Source organism: Cynoglossus semilaevis, chromosome 2 (assembly GCF_000523025.1).
Source record: "Cynoglossus semilaevis isolate Cse_v1.0 chromosome 2, Cse_v1.0, whole genome shotgun sequence".
NCBI lineage: Eukaryota > Metazoa > Chordata > Actinopteri > Pleuronectiformes > Cynoglossidae > Cynoglossus > Cynoglossus semilaevis.
The window spans coordinates 12355741-12367500 of NC_024308.1; the positions used below are offsets into that span (position 1 = coordinate 12355741).

Sequence of the window (11760 nt, forward strand, 5' to 3'; positions counted from 1 at the left end):
TGCGCGGGGACCCTGCGGGATAGATCAGTGGGCCTGCGTCCGCTCTCCCTGCTCCTCCTGCCCTTTGCGTGTCACCGGGCAGCGAAGCGGAGAGAAGGAGGGAGGGAGGCCGGCTGCCAGCTCCGCTCAGCGGCGGAGCTTTAACCGAGCTCCTGCTGGGACTGCTTTTATCCGAAGCAGCTACATTATAACTCATATCGTAACAAATAGTTACAAAATGATGTTTACAAACGGCCGCATGTTTGTGTTGTTTGTTCGGCGTGTTTTGTCCTCCGGGGCGGCTGTGAAGGTGGCAGCAGCGGTACAGGCTGGGGAGGAGGAGCAGGAGGATGCTGTTGCACCTGTCGCTCCGAATCCCCGTCTCTTTACTGGAATGCAGCTAAAAGCTGCTACTGTAGCCGGCTGGCGGTGATGATAGTGGTGACGGTGGCAGTGATGAAAATGCTACATCCAAAGCTCCAGTCCGTCCCCGGCGGCAGTTGGGTGCTGGAGCTGGTTAATCCCTCATCCTCCAGCTTCTTGTGATGGATGGAGGCGCCTCCCTTGAGAGGAGGCTCTCGAAATGGAGATCCGTGGCACCATCATCCCGGTAACACCACGTCCTCATGGACGATGGAGCAGCGTGTGGACGCCCTGCTCCACGGTCTGCGCCACCAAATCCCATTTCAGTTCTCGGCTTTTTAAAAGAACGCGTCTGCTGGAGAGTCCGCATTTTCACTATCACCTAATCTATCAGCCATTTTTGAATCAGTAATTTACTCTGGGAAATTCGGTTGTAATTCTCTAATTCCTTGCAAATAAACTAAATCAGCTTTGCCCAAAATGCAGTTAGGGGGCCAATCGTGGTACATGGATAGGTTATTTTGTGGCCCAGGCTTCTTTCTGTTAAAGAAAATGTCACTGTCCACTTTCAGTGTAGGAGCGCCTCTTTTTGACATAATGTCAAAAAGTCCTGCAATGGTAGGACATCTGTCTGTCATGCAGTAGTTTCAGGTACAATTCCACCTACTGCCCAAGCTCCCAATACCAAATTGAATTGCACATTGCCAATCTAGTTAACTACTTTGTGCTAACTTTGAGCTGTTTGTGTGGTGAATTTAAAATGGATTAATTTAGAAACATTTTTGTACAACTTGTTATTTTAGTTTTAAGTTTTATTTATATTTTTAGGATTTATGTATTTAGTTGTATTCTGGCCAAACATTATTTGTATGTGGCTCATTGGACCTTTTTATGCCTGTTTTTCCCCCCTCTGTTTTTTTCTCGCATTATATTTACTACGAGGAAAAGGAGGATTGGAAGAAAAGTACTGTGTCAGGGCCCGGATGTGATTCATCTCTGACCTGGGTGGTTCGCTGTTGTTGTTCCCTCTGTGTTTGCAAAAGGAAGCAACTGTTTACGAGATTATGACAAGACAAAATTACAGTATAATATGACGTCGTAGGTCTCCACTGATCTAATATATCATATAAATATAGTATATTATATTTGTGACTACAGACCAGAGGCAGTGTGACAAACACCTGAGAGTAAGATGGAAGATTTGCTCTACAGCAGTGGTTTGAGCTGCGTTCACTAAGAATAATGGAATTTTTAAAACAATATTTCCGCCCATAACGTGAGGCTGTGGCCGCATCTGAAGTATAGACCATGACAGTTTCTCCCCGGCAGCTCTAAAGACTGGGTTAATAATTAATGGCTGTTGAATTTGTGTTGCAGGGTCTCATGTAAATCACTATGGTGCATGTAAAGCCCCTTGGCCTCTGATACACACACACACGGCGTGTTTCCTGTTTTCCCTCTGATTTGGTCAAAATGCACCATCCTCGTTTTCAAGTGCACACTCATAATTGATGAGTGATGAGACAGCGTGTGCTCTTCTGATCACATGTTGCAGATGGAACGGTCTGACGGCGCCGTCGTAGGATAATGGCTCCTGCAGAACACGGACCTAATGGCGTCAGTGCACAACTGTTGTGATGGTTTTAATGTGACAGGTGGAAATATTTATGACATTTAATAGTAAATACCTTAATGTAAGCGCCAAACTAAATCATGACATGTCAGGGAAATTGAGGTTTTTTTTTATTGTTTCTTCTAACCACTACTCCTCTGATTTATTCATTCTAATTTTATGCCCGACTGATGTTTGTTACATGATGAAAGTTCAAGTCAGTGTAGAACTGGCTGGTCCAAATACAGGCCCCCAGGTTTATGGGGCCCCAGACCTGTGATGGTTAACAGTGATGGACGAACTGATGAAATATTCAAGCCTGTGTTTTAATTTCTCTCTGGAGATCTGCAGCAGCTACAGCATTGATCCAAATTTTGCGCTGGATACGTTTAGATATGTGAGGTTTGACTTCAAATAGATGAAATACTGAGATTGCAGTTTCACATATTTTAGTCACAGGCCTACAAGGGATTTTTTTTAGTATTAAATCTGTTTGACAAAATTATGGCCCCTCCCTGCTCAACACTGATCAGAACAAGCCTTCTTCCGTGATATTACCTCTGTATTGTGCATGAAATGGGTTCTCTGCTATTTTGGTACATTTTTTTGTGTGTAAACCTTCCATGCAGCTAATGACTAATTAGACAAGATATCAGTTCAGATTCAGTTATTATTAGTAGTACCACTCATTCACTTCAACCACATACAGTCACATTTGTAATTTAACCTACAAATGTAACACGTCGCGTTAAGAAGACAGTGACTTTATGTTGTTTGGCCATTAGCATGTAAGCTGTAAATTCAGTGAGACATGTAAAACTGGTTTTTACTGTAGTAATATAGCTTCTTATGTTACGCAGCTGATGTATCACTGTCAGGCTCAATTTGATCCATTGCACAGAGACATTACAGAGAGGCTAAAGAGCTACACGTGGCTCAGGAGCCACAGGGTTGCAGACCCTTGCTTTGATGTTAGGCCGAGAACCTGATTCCCATTAGACTCAGGAGGGTCACTGGTTTTCTGAACTACTGTACATGTGTATTTGATCTTATTTGCTCTGTGTGGTTTTTAGGATTAAATTAGTGTCTGTGAAACTTAATGGTACAATGTGGGTTTGGTTGATTAACAGTTTACAGTTTTGTATCCTGTCCTGTAAACCTGTATTTAATGTTGGTCACACTGGTGGTAATAATTATCGTCTTAGAAATGATGGAGAACTTTCTAGTCTGTTGACTAGACTGACCCACCATGTTTGAGTTTTTGCCTTTGCGAACAAGAACCGCTCCAGACCTTTAAGTATGAACCACCCTCAAACTCTCAGCTGTTTAATGATCAGCACTGAACTGGGACTGATCAGCCTCGACCCGGTGGCTGCTCACACTGTTAGCGTCTGCATGTCTGGCAGCCAACTAGACATTTGATCCCAGATTCAGGGTGTGGCACTGGGCCTGTGTGTTGTGCCAGCAGCACATGGCTGAAATATTCATATCAGCAATGCTGCAGCCATTAGGCCACTGCTGTAACTGTCACATAGTATACACACACACTTTGTCCCTGTTATTTCCTGCAGGAATGTTTTGCTGATGTTAAAGTTGTTCTCCTCTCAAACCTGGCCGTCATGATGTATTCACTGTTAAATTATCAGCCGCACTGATTAATTAAGACTGTGAATACATTAAAACTGTAAGTGAGATCTCTGTTCAACCACTAATGGTTTACCAGAGTCACAGTGAATACGAAGATGGATGACACACTACTGTTCTGGGAATTCTGGGAATTAATACATTCTTCCTGAGTTCTACTTTTCACACCGAAAGTAATAAAATTCCACATGGCAGGAAGATGCCTCGCCAAGACAAGTCTTTGGGAAGAGTCTTTAAGAGGGGTGAAAGGTCAAAAGAGCAGCTTCAAAATTTAGAGTGCAGATTTATCACAACAGCTGATTCTAACAAACTGACAAATGAAACTGAAGGTCAACATTAAATGCGTATTGACTTATCCTCCCTTCTAAATTCACCAACTTCTCTAAATTACACCAATATCCACAAGATACTTTGGCCATAATTTCAGTCTGTGAATGCATCTTCAGTGATTCAGTAGAGGGCGCTCTAACAGCTTGATCCATTGTTAACATATCAGGTAGGGGTGTAATTCCCAGTCAAATATTCCTGGTGTTGATTCATTTTCTTTCTTCTCTAGTGATTCCAAATGTAGATCCCTCTGTTCCAATGTTAGTGACCTGATGTTAGGATGGACCAGTGTTGTGTGTTTATTATGATGACAGTTTGACTACAGTTACATTGTTTAGAAAAAAAACTCAACTTAAAGTCGTGCCTATAGTATCGCAATATATTGAATCGTTGCCCTTTATTGTGATACGTATTGTATCGCCTGATTCTTGCCAATACACACCCTTAGTATCAGGTTCTAAAAACAGTGCTGCAACATCTGAGTATAAGAAATAGTACTAGTACTGTGGTGAAATATTACTGTCACTGGACACTTTGGTTTGACCAGCTGTAAGTTCCAGTGTTGAACACCAGCCAATCATCTTCCAGAGTGTTTGTAGCATTTCAGAGATAAAAATGTCTTTGGCTTTTCTTTCTTTTCCTTTTTTCTGTTTGGATCAGCTCAGAAAGAACAAACTCTAATAACACTCCCGCCGCACCCCTGCACTGGCTCCTCCACACTGGCTCCCTGTTGGATTTCATATTGATTTTTAAATTTTATAGCACAATCCTAAGGGCTTGAGCAGCCCTGCTCCCAAATCCCTCTGATTTACTGACCTGGTATTTGCCCTCCACCACTGAGACATGTGGACGGAGCCTTGCAGATTAGCCCCAGGTCAGTGTTTGTGAAAAAGGTTGACTGGTCTTTTGTCACACTGGAATCCTTGCCCATTGGACTCAGGCACAATAAGAGCTGAGCCTCTTTTAAATATCCTTAAAATCTGCTTTTGTTTTTCCTGAACGGGCGAGAGCGGAACAAGGATGGGAAGAAAGACAGAGAATGGAAGGAAATGGGAGAAAATGCAACAGCGTGGGAAACAAACTCAACAACATTGTAGTGACAGCAGTGTAAAAATAGGAAATTCCTTGGTCTTTACTTTTCCTTTAAACCGGGGGACGGTTCAGACCTAACACAGGGAAGACTTAACATGAGTTTGAGCATCAGCCGTAGCTAGAACAGTGAGAACAGCAGAACAGTGACATCAGCAAACTGCCTGTATCGCTCAGTGGCACCAACACGAGGCCTGATGCCATAGTTTGACACACGTTTGTGGCTGCAGTGAAGCCTGGTTGAATATGAATGTGATGCTGAGCAGAGATAGCATCATATTGACTGGCCTTGACAGTGGGTGGGGAGGGGGCACACTGAGGGATGGGGGGGTGACAGATGATGAGATTGAGATAGAGGGAGCACTTTTCTCTGTCTAATAGGATTACTGTGTAAATGTGTTTGGCTGAAGGGCTCTGGAGAGACCCCCAAAGGAGAAAGAGGGGTGAGGTTGAAGGGTAGGGGGGTATCTGTTTGAACATGAGGGACAGTGGGAGTCAGGGTGGGTTTGCTATATACAAAAAAAGTACTGCATCTTGTGGTCAATATTAGTACTAATAATTGTATTAATACTCCTGGGATGGAGCACAGTCACAGAGGCTTTGATAGAAAATGGTCCACATGGGCCAACATTAGGACTGCAGTACTGGAGAATCCAAAATATGTATCTATTCTGATGATTCAGGGTAATATTTGTCTGGTGACATGTACTAGTTAACGTTCTTTCTAACAGAAAAACAAGACTTTAACTACGGTTGGATTCTTTAAATGCTGATGTAAAGAGTCAAATCCAGCAGATTAGTTTAGTACTTTTATGATAAAATATGATGCATATTAAACATCATAGTCACAGTTTTGTGCTTGATGCTAGCTCCTGCTGGTGAACAGTGGTATTGCAGCTAAAATAACATTTGCAAGTGGACAAAAGATTAAAACTCAGTGAGAACATTCATCTTTTATATGCCACATTTTTAAATATAAATAACTATTTTCTTTTTGACAGCCCTAGTGGACAACATGTGTACTTCAGGGCAGGTCTGGAAGCAGCTGTTCTGCACTGACATAGTGATATAGGGTGTTGTATACAGAGCATAGAGCTTATATAACATAAATTACTGCTGCAGTTTTTCTTTTTTTTCTGTTCTCTTTAAAATGAAGTAATAGTGGTGTTAAGAGTACTTTGTGCCGTAATATATGCATTGTGAAGGGCTGATGCTCAGTTGGGGGGGATTAGAGGTAAAAATGAAGCATTGATCAGACTCACAGCCTTTTTTTTCAACACCACAGGGGTCTCATGTTGTCAGGGAATGGGTATTGATCGGTGCAGTAGGAGGAGGTGGTGCTGGTATGTGGCAGGAAGGTTGGTTGAATGTGACCTCAGCTGCAACTCACAGCTCTATTAAGTTCAACACATGGATGTCATGCAGATGCACAGGGTAATTGTCAGTTCATTATGTTGTATAGGGATTGATGGGGACGGACAAACATGAGATCTGTGTGGCCGTGTACGTGTTTCTATGGGAGAGAAAAAAAAACAGAGGACTCCATAGAACAAACCAGAGTAAAATTGACCTTTGGTGTGAATGTGAACGGTGGTTTGTTTCTACCTGTGACTGTGGAGAACTGGAGAACAGTCAGATGTTGAGTTCTTCTTTCTGTCTTCTTTCCTCTGCACCGGCACTGGATTTAAATCTAATACAGAAAGTAAACATTTCTCTCAGTTTTGAGTAAATAAAAACCAAGATGATTGGAATCAAAACATGAATAATGAATCATGTGGATCCATGCTGATTAATTGTAGCCATTTAAAGACAGGAAGTGTGTGTGTTGGTGTTTCAGGCTGAATAAAAAGACCATGAATCAGTGGAGCTTGAGCTGCTGCAGGATTTATGGAGCGTCAGAGCTGCGCTGTGCAGAAAGGCAGGCTGGGAGTGTGCACTGGGTTAACAAGCAGGAGACACTTTTAATTAGCCATGCTGCAGCTGAGGAGCTAATCAACTTTACATGTTGACACACACACACACACACATACACACACTCACACTCACACATACGGTGCTGTCAGTGTATTAGAATTAAAACCTCCCCCGTCGGCCACTGTTGTATTTGCGGTAGGTGGGTGTTGTGGGCAGAGGCAGTGGTGCGAGACAGGACGCCGGAGTGGGACACTTTGATTTGTACTCAATTAACAGGCAACCCACCCGTTTGGTTGGGTTATCGCCCCCTGTGGATGGTTTTGTCTTGTCCCTCTTTTCTCACCGTGCTTTAACGAAGGCCTGAGGAACAACAAGAGTGTGTGACAACGCTGCACAACATGGCAGCAGGGACTGCAGAGTGTGTGCTGTCACGCTAGGCTGAATAGTCACTGTGCTGCCCATCTGTGACGCTGCTTCCACCACAACTCTCATTTTCCTGTAGGCACTGAAAGCATTTTAGGTTCTTTGCCATAGATCTGACCACGTCTGAGCAGATCTTCTCAGGTCGACAAAAATATTATATTTGGTGTATAGTCCATCACAGGGCAACATATTGAGACAACCATTCACACTCATTCACACCATTGGCTAGTCTTGAGTGAACAATTAACCACATTCTGCGTGTTTTTTCCAGAAATAGCAGCACCTGTAGTGAACTGTTACATTACAGTTACCACCAGGGGGAGTAAACTGTGTGCATGATCCTGTCATTGGCATCGATCCGTTCTAGATATGTGAGAGAAACATATTGAGACAACCATTCACACTCATTCACACCATTGGCTAGTCTTGAGTGAACAATTAACCACATTCTGCGTGTTTTTTCCAGAAATAGCAGCACCTGTAGTGAACTGTTACATTACAGTTACCACCAGGGGGAGTAAACTGTGTGCATGATCCTGTCATTGGCATCGATCCGTTCTAGATATTATCCTGATAAAACAACAAAGTCTGGACTAGAATCAGCCAGTGTCGATGAACCTTTGGTGAACTTAATTTTCAGAGAAGCTAAAACTGGCAGAGTGAACCTATTTTTTAATAAAGCTGGAGCCAATTGGTCTTTGATTGATGGAGCGGTGCTGAAGTGAAAGCACCTTGTGGTCACATGACTGTTTCTTTGCCCACTGTTTGCCCTGGCTTGTTAAACAGTTTGTCGTTAGGCGTCTGTATATCTGCAGTCAGAGGAACCGCCTGACGTACGACCAGGCTGTGACCCCTGACCCTCTGTGCCGGCCCCTCCAGTAGCAGTCTATATAGTGACTTTGTTCCCAGTGTTGGTGTTTGTTTGTCTCCTGATCAGTGAACTTAAGCAAAGCGACGGCTCTTGGATCCGACCGCAGCTTCAGCTCAGAGCCAGTGTTTACACACTGAGTGTAATGATGCAGCAGTAAGACTGATTTCAAATCCATCCACGCGTTACAAACGCCGGGGTGTGTGTCTGTGTGTGTGTCAGCCGTGTGTGACTGGCGGCTGGAGTTCAAACTGTTTATGGCAGGTATTCAGTTTCCAGACACACCGCACATGTGAAGAACCCAAGGGTCAGGGAATTTGCCAAGGCCGTCGTTGCTAGGAGACCACCATCTCCACACGCTTTTGTGCTGAAGAGCCTCCAGCAGAAACCACTGCATCACACCTCCACACACTCATGTACACACACACAAACACACACACAGATGGCAGGAGATTGGCTGTGATGGAGATATATTTGGACTCTCTGTTGTAGCAGAGAGGTTTCTGTGAAGCTGTGATTCGGTTGGACATCTTCAGTCTTGATCAGTGCTGGAAGATTTAACTGCACAAATGTTGTGTTTGCTCACGGGATAAAGTGATTATTCTTTTACTGGTGACAAATTGGCTGATCATTTTACTGATTACGATTTAAATATAGCAGATGTCTAAAAGTTTTATTCAAAGAAAATCAACTATGCTGCAGAATAAATTTCATTATTTAACTTTGAAAACAAATTAGAGTTAAATAAACCTCCATGAACCATTCATCCTTAAAAGTCAGTTAACTGAAGAATTAAAATGATCCAATAAATCATATCTTTGGTTAATTGTTATGTGCTGTATGTTTTTTTCTTTGACAGTCAACTTGTATAAGACTTCCATATTGTCTGTAGGTTTTTCATTGACCTGCAGACTGAGGATTAGGTTCAACCCCAATTGCGTGTAATTAATTATTCTTTAAAATTGTTTAGCTTTAGACCAAATAAATACCCATTGTTTGTTGGTGATTTGAGATGTTAAAGTAGGAACCTTTGAATAACAAATGTTATGAATCAATTGAAGCGCTACTCAACCAAGATGACGTACAAGTTCAATCCAAAGACTGGATTATGAGGAAACCGGTTCAGAGCCTAAAAATGAGTTGCACGTTCCATAGGTCAACATGGGGGGAGGGAGGGGTATGGGGGGGGGCTGCATTTAGACATAAAGCTTGCACATCTTGTAATGCTGCGGGGTAAAAGCTGTTCCAGGAGGTCGTCTGCCTCCAACGTTTCAACAACCCGCTGCTCCGTCTGTTGCTGCTGCTGCAGCTATTTTTAGTGTGTGGGTGTTGAGAGGTCCACATCACCCAACCGGAGACTCCAGCTCCACCAGCACCGGTGCAGTAACACGCACACAGTGCTACCCAAGAGTACAGATGGGGGTGGTGATGAAAAATGAAAGCTGATGAAATGAGACAAACTGGCAGCACTGAAGTGGTCTGGGTTTGATAGAGCTGCCACTGTAGGGGAGACGGGGGAGGTGGGGGAGAGGTTTCAGGCAGCCCTTCCCTATTATTCCTGGTTCAGAGTAGAGAAGTTCCACTCCTGGATTTTCAGTGTTCAAAGACAGTATGGACTGTATTGCACATTAAAGTAAAGACTGAGTTTTGCAAGAATATATCTGATCAGGTCAATTATCGGCCAATAACGCTGTTGTTACTACAGTTATTCAAAGACAATAAATTGATCAGTGAACGCAGCAAGGTTCCTACACCGAGCTGTCTGTTCACTGACCAGACAGACAGATGCATTGTAACTAAAGCTAGCTCAGCACGTGTTCGCTGGTCTGTGTGTTTACACCAAACCAGGTCTGTTTTTCAGACGACAAAACTGTTGAAATCAGTAAAATGTGAATTTCTGAAATTATATGCGAAGGAAAAGAAATATTAGTAATTTTAACAACAGTTTAAAAGGGGAGGAGGGCTGTTAGCACCGAGGCTAACAAGAAAGAACTATCTTTAAAATGCATTGATTTCTTTCCAGAAGTAACGCATAACTTTTTATTACTTAAACGTAACAGTTGCTTTTACTTTTGTTAGACCAACAACCTGTGCAGTTCGCCAGTTTTCTTCAGTTCTGCGTTTTTCTTCCTGAAACCAGGCTTTTAATTTGCCTGAGCTGCGGTCACTGCTCATGTGACTGTGGATTATCTTAATGACCACCATTAACGCTACTACAGGTTAGTAACAACTCAGGTGTTAGCGCTGGTGTTAGCTGACACCTCCGCTGTCTCATGTTACTGCAGGTAACGTGCGGCACGTGAGGTTGAGCTGCAACCTCAAACTCCAACCGGAGTTTAGTTTTAAAAACAACTTCTATGCACGGTGAGAGTAGAACAGACCAAACTCTGTCACCACAGGTCCTCTGAGCCAAATGAAATATTTAATGTGTTAAAAAAGATTATTCATATTTTAGAGTGCAGTGATTAGTTTGAAAAGGCATGTATATTTTCATCTACATCTACAGTATGTGTATATACAAAAATACATATATACATAAAATATGTATATATACAGTATATGACCTATATACATATATAAACATGTAGATATATATGTATATATGTGTAGATATTATATACACATTCACCTTTTTTCTGCCTGGTTTGTAGGCGTCTGTGTTTGTGGGTCTGCTGCGTCACTTTAGATTTTCTCTCTCAGAAGGACATCAGCGATGTTACTAGATAATGTTGTCACGTGTGACCTGGAGTTAATTACCCCCTCAGCTCAGCGGGACACCCCAGAGACGTTCTCACTGTGTCAGTCCTCAGGGGGAGTCCACACCCACTGAGTCCGTCTTAATTCATTGGGTTTTTACAGCTGTCAGCCACAGGGAATACTTAAAGGTTCTAATATGAGGAGGACGAGGAGAGCGAGGAGTTGACTTGACTCATTTGCTGCGAAGCAGACGGACGAGCATGTGCTAGCATGCGACACAGGGACACATTCATGTTGTCTCCAAGCTGCCAGCGTCAGCTTCCTGTTTGGCTGCAGGAGACAGCTGCTGGCCTCGGTGTCACACACACAGTGTGTGCGTGTATGTTTGTGCACGTGTGTGTGTGTGTGTGTGACTCAAACTCAGCTGCATGAGTTCTCCATAATGCTGCAAACTGTTCACAGTGCTGTGTTTACTGACTCCTCCGAGAACACGAGAGGTTTAAATGACACCAAATACAAAAATAAATAAAACTGTGTAAAAAAACAAACACAGAACTGTAAAAAGCTGAATCATTAAAGCAGGAACAAACAGGAATGTTGTCCTCAGGCTGTGGAAGGGAATCTGAGCGACAGGAATCCTAGAAAACGTGTTGTGTTACACGTCGGGCTAGTATTTCAGGAAAACCCTATTTACAGGACCAGGACACAGACACTGGGGGGGCGAGGAGGTGTTAGGGAGCCAGACATCAGCTTCAGACAAGCTGTGGAACTAGTTCTTCTTCTTTAAAGATTTTAATCATTTCATTTCATTTTAACCAGGTCAATACAAAAATATTTTTTCCCT

At 42.9% G+C, this 11760-nt stretch overlaps 1 protein-coding gene and 1 long non-coding RNA gene across 4 annotated transcripts in view; one reads left to right on the plus strand and one right to left on the minus strand.

Annotated features, from left to right (window-relative positions):
- The window catches only part of arhgap39 (Rho GTPase activating protein 39), a 51537-nt gene that overhangs the window by 4072 nt on the left and 35705 nt on the right, over positions 1-11760 (plus strand). The gene's annotated exons all lie outside the window — the stretch shown is intronic.
- LOC112488681 (uncharacterized) overlaps positions 5997-11760 on the minus strand; it is a 39086-nt gene continuing 33322 nt past the window's right edge. The window contains exons 4-6 of one of the 3 annotated variants that reach the window (XR_003053022.1): positions 7214-7288; positions 6620-6704; positions 5997-6527 (exon numbers count right to left, since the gene is read on the minus strand). This is a non-coding gene — a long non-coding RNA (uncharacterized LOC112488681). Of the gene's footprint in view, positions 6528-6619; positions 7289-11760 lie in introns of all 3 variants that reach the window. The other 2 variants (XR_003053023.1, XR_003053021.1) reach the window with 2 other exon arrangements.